The sequence below is a fragment of the Mus pahari genome, chromosome 8, assembly GCF_900095145.1.
Source record: "Mus pahari chromosome 8, PAHARI_EIJ_v1.1, whole genome shotgun sequence".
In the NCBI taxonomy this organism is placed as follows: domain Eukaryota; kingdom Metazoa; phylum Chordata; class Mammalia; order Rodentia; family Muridae; genus Mus; species Mus pahari.
This window is the reverse complement of record NC_034597.1, coordinates 57,184,973-57,190,253: the sequence shown is the minus strand read 5'-3', so window position 1 is coordinate 57,190,253 and position 5,281 is coordinate 57,184,973. Positions and strand designations below refer to the sequence as shown.

General features: G+C 48.5%; 1 protein-coding gene across 5 annotated transcripts in view; it reads left to right on the top strand.

The window, feature by feature from the left end:
* Positions 1–5,281, top strand: part of Ptk2b (protein tyrosine kinase 2 beta) — a 121,226-nt gene that overhangs the window by 52,790 nt on the left and 63,155 nt on the right. The window contains exon 1 of one of the 5 annotated variants that reach the window (XM_029541376.1): positions 1,315–1,392. The exons of the other annotated variants lie outside the window; for them this stretch is intronic. The gene's annotated coding sequence lies outside the window, so the exon portion shown is untranslated. Of the gene's footprint in view, positions 1–1,314; positions 1,393–5,281 lie in introns of those variants that run through there. 5 annotated transcript variants of the gene reach the window in all.

The window sequence follows — 5,281 nt, the reverse complement described above, 5'->3', positions numbered from 1 at the left end:
TTTTTTTTTTTTTTTTAATCAAATAAATAAATCAGGTCTGTCCCTGTGGAGGTCAAAAGAGGGATGAAGGACAGCTGGCTTCTTGGGACACCTCGCCCTTATCCACTGATCCGCTTTTGGCCTGCCTTGACACAGCAAAGAAAAGGATTTGTCAACAGCTTCCGGGTGTTCAAGGAGAGAGAAAATTAAGTGGCTGTGGGCGGGGACTAGGAGAGAAGAGTCAGCGGGACCAAGGGGCAGCCGGGGTTTGGGACCCAAGGGATCTTCTGAACCTTACTCAGAGCCAGTCACTCCAGGCATGGTAGTTAGGCAAACTTCCCACCAGCAGCCTGGAACCCAGGAAGGAGAGCAGAGCTAGACCTTACATCATCTAACATCACTGCTAAAGCCTCTCCAAATGCCCCGTGCTGATCTCTACTCACACACCATCTAGATGACACCCAAAACCCTGCCAGTTGTAGTTCCTCCATGAGCACTCAGCTTGGCCATAGCAAGATGAAATCACTCCTGGTCTTGAATCTGTGGCTTGCTGTGTGGCAAGGACTCATGCAGTCCTGTACCCATCTGTCACCGACACTCCATCCTGTCTTCCCGATCCTTACTTCTCCCCTGGGCTCAGGGATCTAGAACTTTGGACTGTGTGTCAGGAGTCCCTCACCCTGGAACACAGACCCTCAAAACCTGTGGCCCTTAATGAGCAGAACCTGGCTATAGCCACAAGTATACAAAGCCCAGGGGAGCTTTTTAGGAGTTTTCTAGAGAGGGCAACTATGCATTAACTGCTGATGGACCACATTGTGTTAACCATCAGTGAGTTACGTTACAGTTAGCATTAATTAAACCATGGAGCTGTTAAGTCCAATCTTTCCCGCCCCACAAGGGGAAACCTTTGCTTATTTATCTGTTCATGGCAGGGTAGTTCTCAGTAGCACACCCTAGCCTCGACTTGAAAATCTGTTAAGCCTACATCTGTTCCTTGAGTTCTGGGGTTACAGGTGAGTGCTACAATGCCCAGCTTAATCTTTTAGTGTTTTGCCTATAAGAAGGATTTATCCCACTTCACAAGTTAATCGTGCCTTGCCACACCTGTGTGTGAAGATTTGGAGAGTTCGTGTGTGTGTGTGTGTGTGTGTGTGTGTGTGTGTGTGCTGGAAATGGGGTGGAAATTGACCACCTCAGGTATCATTCTCCATGTGTTGTCTAGCTTTTTTTTTTTTTTTTTTTTTTAGACAGGATCTCTCATTGGTTGGAACTTACCAAGTAGTCTAGGATGGCTGGTCTTCTTATCTACCTCTACAACAGTGGGATTACAAGACTAAGTCAGCACTCCTGAATTGTTTTGGGTTTTCCTATTGGGTTCTGGGGAGTAGACTGGATCCTCATGTATGCAAGGCAAGTACAATATTGACTGAGCCATTCTCTCCCAAGAATCTGCTTTGGTCTGTCATCATTGTCGTCTCTCTCAATCTCAACTTGATATGCCTTATTCAGTGACCACAAGCTCTCTCTATGGAGTTCAAAGGCATGGGCAGAGACAGGTATAATAGTCATCTTCTTCCTGCTAGATTCTCAGGGGCATTTGACCAACAAGAGCTGTTTGAAAACTTGTGACTTCCCCTGCTTATCATCTGGCCTGCTCATTAACCTCTCAAGAAGGTGGGATGAGAACTCAGTCAAATGCCCGAAGCAAGCTCTGGTTGCATATGGTTCAGGCTTCCCTACCCAAACACCAATTTTGTGTTCCACATGATTGCAAGTGGAGCAGTCAGGGAAGAGTTAAGCCTGCCTGGGCTGACAGATGCCAGAGAGTGTGGGTTCCGAAAGGTCTTCCAGCTCTGAGAGGAGCAAGTTCCTCTGAAGAAGGCCCGCGGCCTGCTTCTGCTTCCAAGCACCTGGCGCCTTTCTCTCTTGCTGGACTAGGTGGAGAAACCACTGAGTGAGGTAGGGTGGGGGTGGGGTCAAAGGCTGGGAGCCTGTAACCAGGAAACCTGCCCTCCTTGCCCCAGCTCTTACACTATCCAGACAGTGCTGGACTGCACGCTCATGAGCCCGTGGCCATTTCCCTGCCATCTGAGAGATCATACCAGGGATTGAAAAGGGCCATGATGGAAACAGTTACACCAGAGAAACTGGACCATGCTATGAACCGAGGCATCCCTGTGGACCGCCAGGAGCGGAACACTCACCAGGCCTTCTCCTAACCACCCCTGCTGCCTCTGAGGTCATGCAGTGAGTCACCCTATTGCCAGGTTATAGTTATTAAAGATAAAAGTTTCCCCCACCATATGAAGTTCAAATACTTTAATAACATGTTGCTGCCTTCTCTGGCCTTGTTTCTCAGTGACCCCCCTCTCCCACTCTTATCCCCAGCCCACTATGTCATTTCATTTCCTGGTCTTTTGGGTCATACTTTCCAGAGTCCCAAAGCCCAGTGAGTAGGTCCTGCTCGGCGTTCATCACTTAAAGGACACTTTGGGGCCCGTATCATGCTATGACTGGTACGTGGGTATGTGTGTGTGTATACACACACACACACACACATACACACACACACACAAACATGAACTAAATTCTTTCTTTTGGATTACGGATCTCTGTTGGATAGAAATCCTCTTTTCTTGTCTTCTTGTCTTCATTTAATCAACCTCTGGCACAGCTCCAGAGACTCAGAAAAGTGGAAAGAATAAGGACAGAGTCAGAGGGGGAAGGAAAGAGGGAGGAAAAGAAGATGAGGGAAAAGAAGAATGGAAGGAGGGAAGGAGAAAAGAAAGGAACACCAGCTAAACACCATTCATGAACCTGCAAGTAGGGAGTAAAGGGATTCTGATTTTTCGAATTCATTGTCTTTATTAATACTATGGTTTTGGTGTTTGTGTTTGGTCTCTATGCACATGTGTGCAGCTGTGTGTAATCACATGTAAAGACACATGTGGAAGCCAGAGGTGAGCCACAGATGGCACTCTATGGGAACTACCCACCTTGATTTTTTTGAGGCAGGGTCTCCCATTGGAGTTCACTAAGCTAAGCTGTGAGCCTCAGGACCTTCCTGTCTCTGTCTTCCCTGCACTGGAATTTTAAAGTGTGTGTGTGTGTGTGTGTGTGTGTGTGTGTGTGTGTGTGTGTGTGTGTGTGTGTGGTATTTTTACCTGGGTGCTGAGGATTGAATTAAGATCCTTATGCTTGTGCTTGTGCACCAACCGGGCTCTCTCCAGGCCCTGCTTAGCTTGAGAAGGAAGGTCTCCACAGCTCAGTTTGACCTGAAACTCATGTTCTCCCCACCTCTGCCTCAGTGGTGGGGTCACCTGTGCCACCATGAGTGCTAGCGGCTGTGGAAAGCAATGGAACCCAGAGGTCAAACAAGAGGGAGATGAATCTGGCCAGCAGCAAGGACCAAGCCTTGACCTAATGGGGAGAACGGAGGCTCCCTCCACAGGAAGGCAAAGCACGGGAGTTTCTGGTGCTCACTCTTCCAAGAGCCAGCTGACCTGAAGGGAGGCAGGTGTTGGTAACAGAAGGCTCCAAGTGGGTAATGGGTGCGGGGGTGGGGAGCAGAAAATGTGGTGGAGTCTCAAATGCTTTTTGAATTACGCTGAATTATAGCTGGCGGTAATCACAACCTTCAGGATTCATTCCTTTGCCTTGGAAAGAAGGGAAGAGATTAACCAAATGACAGGCTGGGGGGGGGTGTCCCAGAGCTGTAGAATGCTGGCCCCACAGGAGCCTGGGGGTTGAAAGGACCAAGTCAGTGGGCGCAGCATGGAGCCTGGGGCACAGCTGGGTCCAGGAGCTCAGGAATGGCTCCCCGAGACTGCAAGGTCAAGACAATTAGTTAAGTGCCTGTGCCCAGCAGGCCCTAAGATAGGAAAGGCCTGCCTTCCCCATTTTGTTGATGTGGAAACAGCCAGGGGAAGTGACTCAGAGACAGAGTGGAAACAAAGAGTGCCTCTCGTGACATTCTGACTTCTGTTGGTCTGAGTGGCTGGCGTTGGGCTCTCTCCCGTGGGGCTTCCTTCCATGGAACACGCTTCTTCTGTATTCTCAGGTCAGGCAGGGGAACTTGAGTGGGCAGAGCGGGAACTCGGGGAGTCGGGGAGGCTTTCCAGGTGACCAGAATGGACACAGGAAGGTGAGCTTGGTTATAAAGGCAGTCTTTGGGTTGGAGAGACAGACCGGGCTGCAGAGGCCACCACATTTACTGCTGAGTTGGGCTTTGAAAACCTGGCCTTGCTGTTAAATTAGCTTTCCAGTTATTTCTTTAGCTAATTTCCAGGCACAAACAAACAAGCAACGCGTGTCTTGCAATGCTCCTGATTCTTCAGAAAGATTCGGTAAGTAGATAACATCAGCTTCATGTCTCAATAGAGAAAATGGACCTAAAAAGGTCACCTGGTCCAGGTGGCATAGCCGATAAGCTGCAGAGACCTCAGACCAAAATTGCCAAAAGTTACTGCTGGCATTTCATAAAGGAACGAGCCTTGTAATACAGAAGAGAGTGTGTGATTCGAGAAGGAGCAGATGCCTTTTAAAATGAATACATTCAACACTGGGAGTGACAGCCAATACCTGTAACTGCCAGACTCAGAAGGCCGAGCAAGAGAGAGTGGAAGGCCAGAGCTAGACTGGGCCAGGATATATCACAAACAAACAAACAAACAAACAAACAAACATGTGGTGACATACACCCGTACTCCCAGCATTTGAGAGTTGGGGCCAGGAGAACCAAGAGTCCAAGGTCAGGAGCTAGGCTATGGCTCCGTGGGGAAGAGCACTTGCTATGCATACGTGAGGACTTGAGTTTGAGTCCCCAGCACCCTTGAATCCCCGGCTGAGCATGGCTTCAAATATCAGTAACCATACTGAGGGGCAGAGGCTGAGTATATCTGTAACAAGAGCATCGAGGGGCAGAGACAACTGTCCCAAGAACTCACTGGACAGCCAGCCTGGCTGACGTGAGTTTGTGGTTTTGTGAGACTTCACCTCAAGGCGCTAGGGAAGAGAATAAATGAGAAGAGACATCCGATGTCCTACCCTGGCTGCATGTATCCAAGTGCACACATACGCTCACCGGCATACTCGTATGCATGTAACTCCCACAGAGAGGTGTATCCACACACTCTTAACTCTAATAGAGAAGTCAAGGTTACCTATAGCTGCATAGCAACCTCAAGGCCAGCCTTGTTACGGGAGACCCTGTCTCAAAAAAAAAAAAAAAAAAAAAAAAAAAAAAAAAAAAAAATTCCTCCCGAATGGAACAGACAGATAATTATGCACTCTGTGTGTT